Source organism: Callithrix jacchus, chromosome 4 (assembly GCF_049354715.1).
Source record: "Callithrix jacchus isolate 240 chromosome 4, calJac240_pri, whole genome shotgun sequence".
NCBI lineage: Eukaryota > Metazoa > Chordata > Mammalia > Primates > Cebidae > Callithrix > Callithrix jacchus.
Window position 1 is genome coordinate 171,206,495 of NC_133505.1, and position 15,355 is coordinate 171,221,849.

The 15,355-nt window shown below is 35.5% G+C and overlaps 1 long non-coding RNA gene across 1 annotated transcript in view; it reads left to right on the top strand.

Annotated features, from left to right (window-relative positions):
• The window catches only part of LOC103792717 (uncharacterized), an 84,530-nt gene that overhangs the window by 24,892 nt on the left and 44,283 nt on the right, over positions 1-15,355 (top strand). The window contains exon 3 of the long non-coding RNA XR_619598.6: positions 1,342-1,426. This is a non-coding gene — a long non-coding RNA (uncharacterized LOC103792717). The remainder of the gene's footprint in view (positions 1-1,341; positions 1,427-15,355) is intronic.

Consider the following 15,355-nt stretch of genomic DNA (forward strand, 5'->3'; position numbering starts at 1 on the left):
AAATGTTATTTGAAGGGTGTAAAATATTTAACCCGTGTCTGTCTACAGTCATATCAGAACAGTATCTGTGATTTATTAGCTATATGATAGAGCCAGCGATTTAACATATCCAGAATTTGGTAACTTTCTTTGTAGTGTTGGGTCTAATGTCTACTTTGCAAGCTTTCTGAGAAGAAGAAATATGAATCTGCCTATTTAAGTGCCTAGAAAGCACATGATATCTGCCTGATACAACTTGAAATTGCTTGGATTATAAATCATAGATTCCAAAGGTTTGTTGGGCTCAATCCAAACATCCTAACAACTATAAAGTAAGCATATTACACCAATTATAATGTAATATTTAATGTATTAAAATGGTCCATATTTGGGATGTCATAATGACTAAAATGTATGCCAAGACAATTCACTACAATGGTGTGTGCCTGTAGTCCCAAGTACCCGGGCGGTGGAGGCAGGAAGATTGCTGGAGCCCAGGAGCTCCAGTACAGCCTGGGCAATGTAGTGAGACTCTATCTCTAAAAGAATTACTTTTAAAAAATCTTTAAAGAAGAGAATAAAGTTGGGCCTCACTTAAAAACAGTCTTCACGTCTTTGAAGTACCGTTATATTCAATATTGAGGAATTAATTGCATGTTACAACTTACATAATGTAGCTTATGTTTCTCAATGACTATAGTCCCTTGCCACCGGGATTGATGACTGATTCTCTTTTATGTAACTTATAAACCTAGCATATGGCCTTTCACACAGTTAATGAATAAATAAATGAATTTATTAGAAGAAGATGAATCACAGCAACATTATATACATTAAAGGAATGCAATGTCTTGTTCTGGAAAATGAAATCCTTCTCTCAGTTTTTTTTTTTTAAATTTTTCTAGGGAGAAATCTATCCTAGGAAATGAACCATCAACTATCAGATCATTGAGTAGATTTTTTTTTTTTTTTTTTTTTTTTTTTTTTTTTTTTTGAGGCGGGGTTTTGCTCTAGTTTCCCAGGCTGGAGTGCAATGGCGCGATCTCGGCTCACCGCAACCTCCGCCTCCTGGGTTCAGGCAATTCTCCTGCCTCAGCCTCCTGAGTAGCTGGGATTACAGGCACGCGCCACCATGCCCCGCTAATTTTTTGTATCTTTAGTAGAGACGGGGTTTCACCATGTTGACCTGGATGGTCTCGATCTCTTGACCTCGTGATCCACCCGCCTCGGCCTCCCAAAGTGCTGGGATTACAGGCTTGAGCCACCGCGCCCGGCCTCATTGAGTAGATTTAAAACAGAACTCATAAACGTTTTCTTGGAAATCCTGGCATACTGAATAATTGTTAAAAATTGTTGTTGCAGAGCGTATTTTAACATGAAGATAGAAAAATGGAATACATTGTATAAATACCAATGCTAGAATGATGGAGCAACTCAAGTTTGTCCTGTAAGAAAATATTTAAATGTTTCATTTGTAAAAAAGACAACTTTTGGAAGACAATGAAATGTGAAAATCTGCTGCATAAAGAGAACCAGACTTTTGTGTGGCCCTAAGAGGCAGGCCCACTCCCTGCAGGTTAGGATTCATAGGGATACACATGTAGATACACTTTGACAGAATCTAATCACCTTCTCACAGACAAAGCTGCACAGTGAAGAAATGTGCTGTGTCTGGGACTTCTGGCATTAAATGTAGAGGAGACATGGTGATCATAAACGGTGATAGAAATCCATGGTTTCCATGAGTCGTTTAAACATTTTTCCAACACAGTAATCTGGGCATCCAAGTTTCATAGTAAGAGGTTACTTTAATGCCCTGGGCTATAGTATGACATGAGATAAAGTATTAATGAACTACATTAATGAGATGAAGAGTGAGTAGAGAGAGGAGGCGAGAGGACCTGTAACTGCAGTTGAATTCTCTAATTTTCTTCAGTGTTCTACTAATCAGGGACTGATAGAAGCTTCTCGTGTGTGTGTGTGTGTGTGTGTGTGTGTGTGTTTGATGTTTCTTTTTGCTTTGCTTTTGGAGGGAGGGGTACTGTGGAAAAGCTTTTTTGTATTCTTTGTAAGTCGTTAAAAAATGCAACTCTGACATTCACTTGATTGACAAAAGAACTGAGAAAGTTAGGTAGCTTCATGATTCTACCTGGTGGCTTTAATGCTCCATATTTTAGAAGTAGTGATCTCCCACCAATGGTATTCCTCAAAGGAAGTAGTGCCATCTACTGTGCCGCCAGCAATCATTCTTGTTGAATTTCTTTAGAGTCATCTAATCTAAGTATTGACCAATGCCTTGTTTCACTGATGAGATTTGACAAGAGCTAAGCCTGGAGTGTCCTGGTGTCCTACAGAGTAGCAAGAACTCTGATCTAATTAATCTCGACTGGCTCAGCTCTGGAAGTGATACATATCATAAGACTCTCTATTCCAGTTGTGCATCTCAAACAGATATTGTGTTACAAAGCTATCTGAGATGAAAGTCCATATTTAGGATGGATTTTTAAATTGTTATAGGGTTGCTAGTGACTCAAATAAATAAAACAAAACCATAAGAAAAGTTCAGTTAGAAAATATTCTGTGGACAGAAAGCAAAGTCAGTATACTGTACTTCTTCTATGTAGGCAGTATAGTTGCTCATTTACTGTTTAACAAGAAGTAAGTGCCAATCCAATTTCTCTCTAATAAGATAGTCCATAAAATAGCCATTAGGATATTTCAGTATTTGAATCAATTGAGCATCTAATAGTTATAAGGGTAACCCTTGAGAATGGTAATTTTTTTGCATTTAACATAAATCATTTGATAAATTTGATACAAATCATTTTGGTGTTAAAAAGTTGTTTAAAAACTTCTGTCCTAAGACCAGGTGTGGTGGCTCATGCCTGTAATCTCAGCACTTTGGGAAGCCAAGGTGGGCTTGAGGTCAGGAGTTTGAGACCAGCCTGGTCAACATAGTGAAACCCAGTCTCTTCTAAAAATACAAAAGTTAGCCGGGCATGGTGGCACGCACTTGTAATCCCAGCAACTTGGGAGGCTGAGATCGGAGAATTAGTTGAACCCCGGAGGGACAGTTTTCAGTGAGCTGAGTTCATACCACTGTACTCCAGCCTGAGCAACAGAGTAAGACTCTGTCTCAAAAAGAAAAAAAAAAAAAGAACTCTGTCTGAATGACAAAATCAGGCATATTTCCTCATGCTGTAACAAGTGTTGACATTAATTCCTTCCACATTTGATACTGGATTTTAGTTTCCAGTTTTATATATTATATCTTGGAAAGATAATTTAAACAAAATTGGATACTAGAAAAGAGTTAACAAATTATGTGACAAGATTGCAGAACAAACAGAAATAAAGAAGGTGGCTTGGAGTATGTGATAAGTGTTAATGCTGTCAAGAGAGAAAAGCTCTTTTGATGACGTTCCACACTTTCATCTTTACCATTAACCAGGATGAGGTCAAGGGAAGCATTTAAAAACATGTCTTGTTTATAAATTATTGAACCTAGAAAATAAAATATCTAGAACATGATGCATTTATAATTATCCCCCAGGAAGAAAATTCTTTCCCAATGTTGTACAAACACTTTGACTGTATCATTGTTATCATTTAATAAATTAGATAAAATTAGCATTATGGCATAAATCATGCCAAGTCGTTTATATTCTGGTGTCTACTATGTAAATTTGCTAAGGTCTCATTTTGCAACCAATTACCTCAAGGAAAATAAGAAATAGAATATGACTTGACACTGTGAAAGTTTTCCACCGTAGTTGATAATCTGAAACATCTTCTTTACTTATTTAGAAGGAAGCACTGATATGAAAACTTTCCTTAGAGTACTAATATAAAGCAAAAGCTGAATAACAATCACTGACCTTCTCAGAGACGTGCTATGCCAATTCCAAATACAATTCAACTAAACATATCACATCGCCTCCAAAAGTTCAAGTATAAAAAAGTAAATATTGCCCGTTGTATCTTGTGATGAGAGTGGACTTGGGCTCAAAATTTCACAAGAATTTTATGAATGAAATCTTAAAAATTCAGATCCTGTTGATCATTAACAGGGATTATGTCAATTAAAATCAACTGACGAATGCCATCAGCTTGTAACTGGCTAAAATCAAGACTTCCTTCCTCACCGACTCTATTTTGTTAAAAACTTTGAGCTACACGGGCCCCTCCAACTCTCCAACTTCTCAATATCTGTTCCAAATGATAGGATACAATTTATTCCAATTATTTTTAATTTTTTAACTCCATGAATATGGTCCAATTTGATTTATACCACTCTAATCCCTTGCTATGGGAAGAGTGATCCATAAGTGAGCATTATGGGCATTCCATGGAAAGTACTGGAAATGTCAAATATCAGGACATACCACAGATCTACTGTTTCACAATTTGCATTTTAAATAAAATCCCCCAGCGATGTCCATGCACATTTGGGAAACACTGATCTATTCTTTATATATTTAAATTATACACACACACACACACACACACACACACACACACAGTACATATCTTACATTGGGTTTATTGAGGTACATTTCACATAAAATAAATTAACCTTTTTAAGGTTAACAGTTCTATGAGATTTGACAAACAAATCAAGAAACCAGCAACATGTTAAAGCAATTGAATGTTTTCTTCCCTCTATGAACTTCTTTCATGCTTATTTGCAGTTAATCACCTACTCCCATCCCCATTCCCTGACAACCACTCACCTATTTTGTATTTCTATAATTTTGCCTTTCCAAATGTTGTATATAAACGAAATCATTGAATATGTAGTCATTTTTTGTGCAGGATTTTTTTTATTAGGAATTGTTTATCAAGTTGTATATATCAACGATTGCTTCTATTTTATTCGCTGAGTGGTGTTCCAGTGAGTAGGGGTACTGCAAGTCATTTATTCATTCACCCATTCACCATGAAAATTTGAGTTGTTTACATTTGGTGTAAGATTTTGTTAAAATATATATACAGGTCTTTGTGTGGATATATGCTTATGTTTGTCTTGGGTAACTACCTAGGGATGAGTCATTGGTGAAGTTCATGTCTAACTGTATAAGATATGGCCAAGTCAACCTGTTTTCCAGTGATCTGAATGCGTATATTTCTGTGTATGTTGCTATGTTTTCACCGTTTTTGTCCCCTCTGAAATTCATGTTAAAACTTGAATCCTCAATGCAACAGTATTAAAAGGTGTGGCCTTTAGGAGGTAATTGAACTTGGTGTAGTTCAAGTTCAAAGGGGTTCAGAATGGTAGAATTCCCTTGTTTTTTTCAGAGCAAGATGGGCTTTTTGTTTGATTGTTTGTTTTATTCAAGACTTCATTTGAGCATCTTTATAGAAGGGTTTGACAGAAAGAATTCAGCTCTGCCTCTGTTTTAACCACTTCTATCCATTCTACTATATGAGAACACACTTCCTCCCTCCAGAGAATGCACAACAAGGCACCATCTTGGAAGCAGAGACCAACTCTCACCAAGATACTGAACCTACGGTGCCTTCATCATGGATGTCCAGTCTCCATAACGATGAGAAATAAATTTCTATTCTTTATAAATTACCCTAGATATTTTGCCTTGACAGCACAAGTTGACCAATACAGACGTCATCTGACATTTTCTACATTATACATTTTTATAAGAACCTTCCATAACAACTGTATACAGATGTGGTTAAGATTTTGGTTATATGATTACAGTTTCTTGGCTTGGAGCATGGTTTCTATTCTTATAGTAAGGTATGATTTATTCAATAGTTTTTCTTTTCTTTTTTTTTTTTTTTTTGAGACGGAGTTTTGCTCTTGTTACCCAGGCTGGAGTGCAATGGCGCGATCTCGGCTCACCGCAACCTCCGCCTCCTGGGTTCAGGCAATTCTCCTGCCTCAGCCTCCTGAGTAGCTGGGATTACAGGCACATGCCACCATGCCCAGCTAATTTGTTGTATTTTTAGTAGAGACGCGGTTTCACTTTGTTGACGAGGATGGTCTCGATCTGTTGACCTCGTGATCCACCCGCCTCGGCCTCCCAAAGTGCTGGGATTATAGGTGTGAGCCACCGCGCCCGCTATTCAATAGTTTTTCTTGAAGGTGAAAAGAGATTTAAAGTGTTTCCTGATTTTATAACAGTTTCCTTAACGCTTCTTTCCAAGGCTTTCTTCTTTCCCTGAGTGATGTATTCCCAAGATTACTGCCTTAGATTCCATAGATTTTTCAGTTTCTTCCTTTGGATTTTCCAGTGGCAAGTGTTTTTATCTATTCTATTTTATATCATTCATTAGTACTTTACATTTTAGGATAGGCCTTGCTTCTGTATTTTTTTTTTTTCCATTTTCTTCTTTAAAGGCTTTTCGTAACGTCTTTAATACGTATTATTATTTCTCTTTCTATTAGATTAAACCTACTTTCTTATTATGAATTTTTTAACACAATCTCCCTTAAACTCATGTAACTCCCTCAAGTTAGAATCGGATATTTCTGCTCCCTTTTGCAGTAAATCCTACCTATATTGACTGTCTCTATCTATTTTCTCTTGTACCTGTGCCCTTAAGACATAGCTTCTGTGACTTCATTGAATTTGCTTTTCTTCGTGTGTGTGTATTGACTTTCTCATTGCTAAATCCAATCCTCAGTTCTCACCTAACTACTCAAAAGCAGCATTTCAGATCACTGTGTTTCTTTTTTGTTTGTTTGTTTCTTTGTTTTTTTGAGACGCAGTTTTGCTCTTGTTACCCAGGCTGGAGTGCAATGGCACAATCTCGGCTCACCGCAACCTCCGCCTCCTGGGTTCAGGCAATTCCCCTGCCTCAGCCTCCTAGTAGCTGGGATTACAGGCACGCGCCACCAAGCCCAGCTAATTTTTTGTATATTTTTAGTAGAGACGGGGTTTCACCATGTTGACCAGGATGGTCTCGATCTCTTGACCTCGTGATCCACCCGCCTCGGCCTCCCAAAGTGCTGGGAGCCACCGCGCCCGGCCCACTGTGTTTCTTAAGAGAACTTCTTCCTTTGGACTCTGGAGCTCCACTTTCACTGCATTCTGCCTTAGTTAACTAGATACTTTACCACAGTTCGCATTACAGGATTATCCTCTTTTGTTCAGCTTCTATACATGAAATTCGCCAGAACTTGGCTCTAAAACTAGTTTTTCTATCCATAGCCCTTCCATCCAATCCTATAGCTTAGATGCCACCAATCCCTTGACAAACGCTAAACACGAATCTGAGGTCTTTTCATGTCCTGCAGGAATATCCCCGGATGTTCCTTCATTCAGGTTACCTCCATCTAAAAAATAGCATCTGCAAGTCTCTTTGACTTTTTTTTCTCGGAGAATTACAATGTCACCCTTTTATTTGCTTAGTAAAAATCTGAATTAATAGATTATATGTCTCTAAAACTAGATTGAATTCTGTTAAGACAATTGATTTAACAATTCCTTTTATATTTCCAAATTATGCTTTCTTTAAATCACCTGAAATTACAGTTACATCATTAAATATATAATTGCTTTACGAACATGCTTTTTCTTGCACAGGTTTACATAAATAACGTGATGTCTGCATCTTGATGTTCCATGTTTGGAATATAAAGCTTGATTTTGTCATGTTGTCCCTTTGAAATGAGCTCAGTGAACATTTCCACACTGTGCAGAGCTGCACACTTGCTAACACCTACCCACAGTATTAATCTTTCTTTCTGATTGACTTGTGTTTTAAATTCAATCAATGGACAGAAACAAACTTTCCTAGATATCACAGAATGTATTTCTTCCCTTCAAATTCACTTTATGTTAACTTGGTGAGATATGCTGACTTTGTGGAATCACTGCAGCAACTTGTAAATGATGCATGAAAATAAAATGAAAGACCCCTGCTCGGGAGTGAGGCAATCAAAACTGTGCTTTTCTGTACTATTTGTGTGTAGTCACTATACTGAGTGCAGGCATGGCCTCCAAACTTTTCCCATTCAGTGAAGAACATCCCAAGCTACAAATTAAAAAATGTCCCTCAGACTTTCATTTTTTAACTAGCGGTACTTTAAAAGCCAGTGGATGTGGGCGAAAGGGAGGAAGGCAGCAAAACACACTGCCATGTGTGTACCTATGCAACTATCTTGCATGTTCTACACATGTACCCCAAAACGTAAAATGCAATATAAATAAATAAATAAATAAAAGCCAGTGGCATCCTAAATCAACAGTAACAACAGTAACAACAAACCTGAAATGAGTTGTGCAATGCATTTATTGTATCTCCACACTTTAAATGGCATTTTCTGATCTGGAAGAAAGGATCGGTTAAAATGTCATGATCATCAGACTTCTAAAAATTTTTATTCAACAAAAGTCATGAATATAGTTTAAGGATAAGGTGGTCATTCATAACCTACTTCCCCAAGGATATTGGATATATGCTCCCATTTATAACAAAGAGTTCAAACTCAAGTTTCAGTAAGGAGAGAAATTGTAGTGTTTATTAAAAATATAAAAACAAAAAGTATACTTTATATAGGGAAAGACTCTCAAGATAAATTTATGATTTTAAATGCTAAAAATTATGTTCACAATGTATTAATACATATAATTAAGAAATAAAATAATTAAAATTATTAAACAGATTACAAGCCTTTAAATAATACTTATGTTTTACTTTTCTCATGGTCCATAGTGAAATTGAAAAACAGTGTTTTTTTTTTAACAGATGCAAGTACTTAATCTGCTGTTCAATTGTTGTCAATCTTTGTCCTTTAGAAGAAATCATTATTTCTTTCTACTGAAAAATTGAACAAACCTCCAGTTGGACAGAGATGAATTGTTTCCTTGGACAATGTCCTTTTTCTTGGAATATATGTATCTTTGGGTTAAACACATTTTCCTTCTTCACTAAGCTGCCAGGGGGTTTAATTGAATACAAGAAAAGAATGAGAATGTCATAGGTTCCACTCCGTACACCACGCCCAATGTGCATTCTGTCTGGCTGCTTTTCAATTTGTTATTTCTGTATCCACACTATCAGTCACAAAGCAAGAGACATTTGGGTTTTTTAAAGTCTGTGATAGTGACATTGTGTCATATACCACTGAGAATGTGACTGAATCAAGACTAATCCAGAAATTAGTTTTCTATTTCATATTAAATATGCTGAGGGAATGAAAAAAAGTAATCACAACTTCTTTACCATTGTGGAGAAAAGAAAATAAACTATTAACCTTTCTCAAAAGACTCAAGGCATGAGACAGAGGAAACATTTTAATCTATTGAGGGTCTGCTCTGCCACTGTTGGATTTTTATAGCCTTTTACTAGCAGAGAATATTATAAACCCTGGAATTAGAAAAGCGTGATGTGGGAGAATCGGATGAGGATGGAATTAAAAAGTCACAGAAAATTCAGCTATACTCTACATTAGCCTTCAGAGATGCTGCAGAAATGTTGTGGATGCTTATAATTATGCAGTAATTCTTGTTTATTATGAAAAATCTTTTATAGCTTTAAGAAGCTTTAATAAATTTTTTAAAGCTTGGAATTATCTGTATCTTTTAAAAATTATTTTGTAGTTTTCTAAATTATCCGCTTCAACTCATCATACATCTTGATTATTATTATAATAGGAAGCTCTCCTAAGGATTTAGTTTTCTTATTAATATATCTGCTTTTAAATCACATTTAGCTTCTGGTGACCTTATCTATTTTCATTACATTATTAGTAATATACTCAGATCCTGAAAATGGATTGGTTCAGAATTACAAGAGGAAGAGAAACCAGTTTCTCCTCAAGTCTTTTGCCATCCTTGTGGAAAATATATTTTGCACCCCCCGTTCTTTGAAATTTCTACCTCTGATAACCCGAGTTTAAGAAAACACTTAAATATAAATACAGAAGTATAGATTAACAGTTTGGTATATAGTTTCTTAGGATCTCTGTTCTCTTTCAGTTATAGAAATTTTGATAAAAACTTATTTGGCTGTGTCAGGAATTCAATTTCAGAACCTAATGGTACTTCCTGAAGGAATACGTTTTCCACTGAAACATTTTGCATAATTGGAAAACTTCTCCTAAGTGAGGTATTACGTCTCTCTTGTTCCCATCTCCACCTCCTGAATGTAATGCATTTCCAGGTCAATTCCCACATAGTTCTGATTCTTTCTACTCCACTTGCTTAGGAAATTTAGCAAACACAGCTCTTGCAGATAATACTCTCTGGACTATAGCTCAGCATTTCATCTTTACCAGAATGGTATATTTCAAGATGAATACAGGAGACATGACTTAATATGCTAAAAATACCCTGCACACTCTCTAATACTATTTTTTTCAGATACCTCCAGAAAGTCAAACTAGAGTTGGTTGTACATTTCAGTGCCTCTTCCAGATTCTCTTTAAAATGTATTCCATTCCTATTTTCTGAATAAAATAAAATGTTGCTATCTTTAATGGCATTTTAAAAACAATGATTTAAGGCAATTATAAAGGAAAGCACAAAAGCATAATACAAAATATGAAGAAATAAGTTAAAACAGTTGAGAAACATTTTGATCTCTTTAGAAATGTGGGCTTGTGGTTCTGAGAGGATTTATGAGATTTTATTAAATTCTCAGTTAACTAGCCTGCTTCTTACCTTGCATGGTATGTTATTGCAGTACCTAATTAACAATGGTACTTCAATACGTTTGCTTAATAACTGAATGAGAGATGAATGATGATTAGAGCAAGAGGGATGGTTTGGGGTGAATGATCACATCTTAGTAGAGTAAATGCCTTTCTATTCAATCAGGCCATGGGTCACACAATGTATTCATTTTTTTTTTTTTTTCTGTTTTAAATGAATAAATTGCTCATCTTTGCCAAATGTAGTGAAACCAGTTGTCAGTTGAAGCATAAATATGGGAGAAGAATAAATATCACTATCTTTCTTCCAAATGGACTTTTAAAAAATTGTGTACAATCGTGCTTCTGAATACAATTGAAAAAACTGTCTAGACTCCTGAAATCAATTTTAGTATACATTTTATAGTAATAAAATATTTTTAGAATTTTCAGTGCATTGTAAAATTATTTATTATTCCCCCCCATAATAATCTGAAGACAGCTTCTGAAATGAGAAGTGTTTTGTCCAATTCAGTAGAAGGTCAATTCTAGGAGCCCCGCACTGAAGACTAAGGCGAACGGAGAGTTCTAGCTGCCATGAACTGAAAACACCGTCTGGCAAGAGCCCCCTTTCCACACAGGACTTCACACTGAGAAGGATTACTGAGAGTGAACTTAAAATTGGTTGGAATCAAGGTAAGAGAAATAAATAATATATGCAGATCAAAGTTAGAAAAATAAAGGAGAAAACATGAGACACATGGCAATGATTTTAAAACTCCACAAAAATGACAGAGGAAGAGTTAGTTGAAGTTAGAAAAGCATCTAAACAGCATATTTCTACAAGTTAAGTGAGGTAAAATTTCATTAAAATGAGCAATAAACTATCTAAAGGTAAGATTTCACAAGCAGTAATTTTAACAAAAAATTATTTAGGAGACAAATGATTCCCCCTAAAGAATAAAAGAAATAAATGCATAATAACTCTAATATGCGATTTCAGAATAATCCAAAAGACATAAATATGTGACATGAAATAAGATCATAATTTAGAATAATAAATTAGATGTGAGAACTCAAGAAAGGTAGGCATATAAGGCAAATATAATCTTAATAGTGAAGAAAAAAATTCTAAGGAACACAAGAGCAAACATACAAAAATTACCAATACTAATAGAAGGTAAAAAGAAAAAAATTTTAAAGATGAAAATGCAATCAAACGATTCAAATAACATTCAGGGGAAAGGGACACAAATGAAAGACAGGCTAAGATGATTCAACATGGAGAGAATAAGGAGCCCTGAAGATAAAAACTAAGCAAAGGGGAAAAAAAGTTCTTCAGTTATAATTTAAGTAAATTTTTAGATACATATTTTAAATAACTGAAACAAAAGTTGAAAAAAAAATACTGGCAGCCTGGCGTGGTGGCTCATGCCTATAATCCAAGCACTTTGGAGGCCAAGGTGGGTGGATCACCTGAGGTCGGGAATTCAAGACCAGCCTGACCAACATGGTGAAACCCCGTCTTTAAAAAAAAAAAAAAAAGAATATAGAACATGATAATTCTGCTCCAGAATAACCAACAATAAAGTATATTCTGAAAAAATTACTAGATTAAAAAAATTAAGATCTTTCATGTTTCTAGGCAAAAAAGACTATGTGACATGAAGAGAAATAAAATTAGAATATCATCCAAATTCAACAGCAATACTTTATCCAAAATAGAATGGAGCATCATATTTAAGACTCCCAAATAACTACCTAAACCTTGAAAGTGGACCTTGAATACAAAGGGCAAGGACAAGATGTCACATCCAATAACTCTCAAGGGAATATTACTCCCATGAATGCTTTGCAAGGAATCTACTGAAGATTTCACATCAGAAATCCAAAATAGCTAGAGTTGTCTGCATGAGGACTAGTAGTTAACATTAAATATACTGCATAATTATTAGTAGAACTAAGATTAAATGGAGGCAAACAAATGGGAGGTAAGAGTGTTTAGTAGCTATACCTCTGAAAATGTGGATAGAGCACAAATATAAAAATGGAGAGATCATGAGGATAGAATATAAAAAGTTAATTGTTTCAGTAATCATAATTAGTGATGTAGTACTGGTATTGTTACTCTGAAACACATGAATGGGAAATTATCTAGTACGATCATTTCCTATGACCTGGACAACTAGAATTCTTCGTATGAAAAAAGAAGACACACATACAATACAGAAGATAAGAGGCTTGATGCTGTGGTTTATACCTGTAATCCCAGTATTTTGGGAGGCAGAGATGGACAGATCACTTGAGGCCAGGAGTTCGAGATCAGCCTGGCCAACATAGCAAAAACCCATCTCTACTAAAAATACAGAAATTAGTAGGATATGGTGTTGCATGTCTGTAATCCCAACTACTCAGGAGGCACAGGAAATCCTTGAGCCCAGCAGGCAGAGACGGGTCACTGCACTCCAGCCTGAGAGACAGAGCAAGACTCTCTCAAAAAAAAAAAAAAAAAGATATGAAATATGTAAGTGTGTGAATATATTTGTGTGTGTGTGTGTATACATATAGATGTATATATACAGTGGACAGATCCTGGAATGCTCCCACTGATCCTTGACTTGTAAGGTTCATATTCTTTTTTTTAAAAAATATATATTTTATTGTGTTTTAGGTTTTGAGGGTGAGGTTCATATTCTTTTGCAATCTTTATTCCTTGACTGTGGGTTATGGGTTATGCTTTTAATCAATAGACTATAGCAGAGATTGGATGTCACATACGGGATTAAAATAATATATAAGATTCCAACTTGCTAGTGGATTAACTCTCAGAACTCTCCTTTCATTCTTGATATAAGCAGCCAAATTAGGGACCCTCACATGGCAAAGCAGTTTTACATACCAGCAGCTGAAAACAGCCTTCTGCCAACAGCCAGCAAGAAATCAGGGCTCTTGGTCCTACAATTGCAAGGATCTGAATTCTGCCAACAACCTGAGTGATTTGGGAAGCGGGAGCTTCTCTGATTGAGTTTCTACATGAGAATGCAGCCCATGTCAGTTTCAGCCTTGTAGTACCCTAAATGGAAGACCCAGCTAAGCTTTCTCTGACATATGTGTATGCCGTTTTAATTTTGTAGTTTATTTGCTATGGAACAATAGAATATATGTGGGTGTGAGTATTTATATTTACAGTAAAATTCCAGGTGCACGCCAGTAAAAAGACCTAGAATTAAAAGCCAAGAAGCAATGGTCAACATTTATTCCCATAGAGTTTTGATTTTGGTCTTCAAATACCATTTTTTAAATCTAAAGCAATCAGAGCTTCTTGATGAAACAGATTAATCTAGATTTTGAGAAAAAATGTGCAAAGAGAACATGTAAATAAAAATATTGTTAGGTTCATATTGATGTCAGGTTCATATCCAAAGAACAAAGGACTAATTTGGAAATGCACTCACTACCCAAAATGGGGCAATTAGAAATATGATAACAATAATTTATGCAGTGGATTGTGGCCCACCGAATACACTCAAATGATGAATGGTATTAAATAAAATGATTTAGTCACCTTCTGAAAATGTTAGGAAAGCATTCATTTTTTATTAAAATTGGGCATTTATGTTTTTTTCTCTTTATGAATTTACCAATGGACAACTAAATAGATTAAAAAGGAATCCCATTAGAAAATTATTTTACCAAACAAGTGAAAAGACAGTAATAAATTTATAAAAATCCTATGTTTCCAAGTATTTGCAGTACTTAATATATTGAGATATAGAAATTAAGCTGCAACAATTAATATCAGCAAAGCGTGAAAACCATTCTGAGTCTATAAAACAGAAATCATAATAGTATTCACGATGTAAGCCCATGGCAACTTGTATTTAGTGTGTAAGAGTTTCTCACACAAAGAAAGCACCATGTAAAATTTAATTATTATTATTAGATGGACACAGACATGAACAGAGATACAATTGCCTCTTTATCAATGTAATAATGACTATTAAAATACACATAGACTCTCCTTAATTTTTTTACCACACCCTCTATTCTCTAAAACAGTTGAAATCCATATTTCATTAGAATTGCTTTGATGTCTACCAAAAATTCAGTGTGCTATGCAAGTTTAAATGTGCTTGTTCATTCGCTGTGTGTATTCACACACACTCTTTTGGAAAAGGACAGTCTTCGTTTGACCTTCAGGAAACGCTGCTAAAATCAAACTTCTCTATACCATACGAAATCCCTTGAATAACTTCCCCCTAATTTGGCACAGTGTTTTGAAGACAAGGTAATGCAGTATCAACATTGGCTTATTCCCCAAAGTCTCAGAAGCAAGTCTTCCCTTTCAATAGTTCTCTTTCCAACTGTGTCGGAATGGTGATTATAATTTGCAAGATAATGCAGGCAGGCAGACTTTTGTTTAAGGTTAAGATAAAAGAAAGAATTGTAAATATGATAAGGACATTTTGTAATGTGCTGCTAAACCCGCAAGCCCTTGCAAGTCCGGCTCCGGCTGACCTTACCTGCCCTGAGCCCCGTCCTCTCTTCACTCCTGTGATCTACTCCTTAGGGCCTCCTCTGCTGCTTTGAATATAACCTTATAACCCTTGACTGCCTCCTTACTTTTATACTTGCTGTTTCTGATCCCTGCAATGCTCTTGCCTCAGCATTTATTTTTCATCCCTGGAGTGCAAAAGTTCAGAAAATGAGAACATGTTGGGTCTATTCAGTTCATTGAAAATAACATGTCAATTAATTCAAACTATCATTGCATTA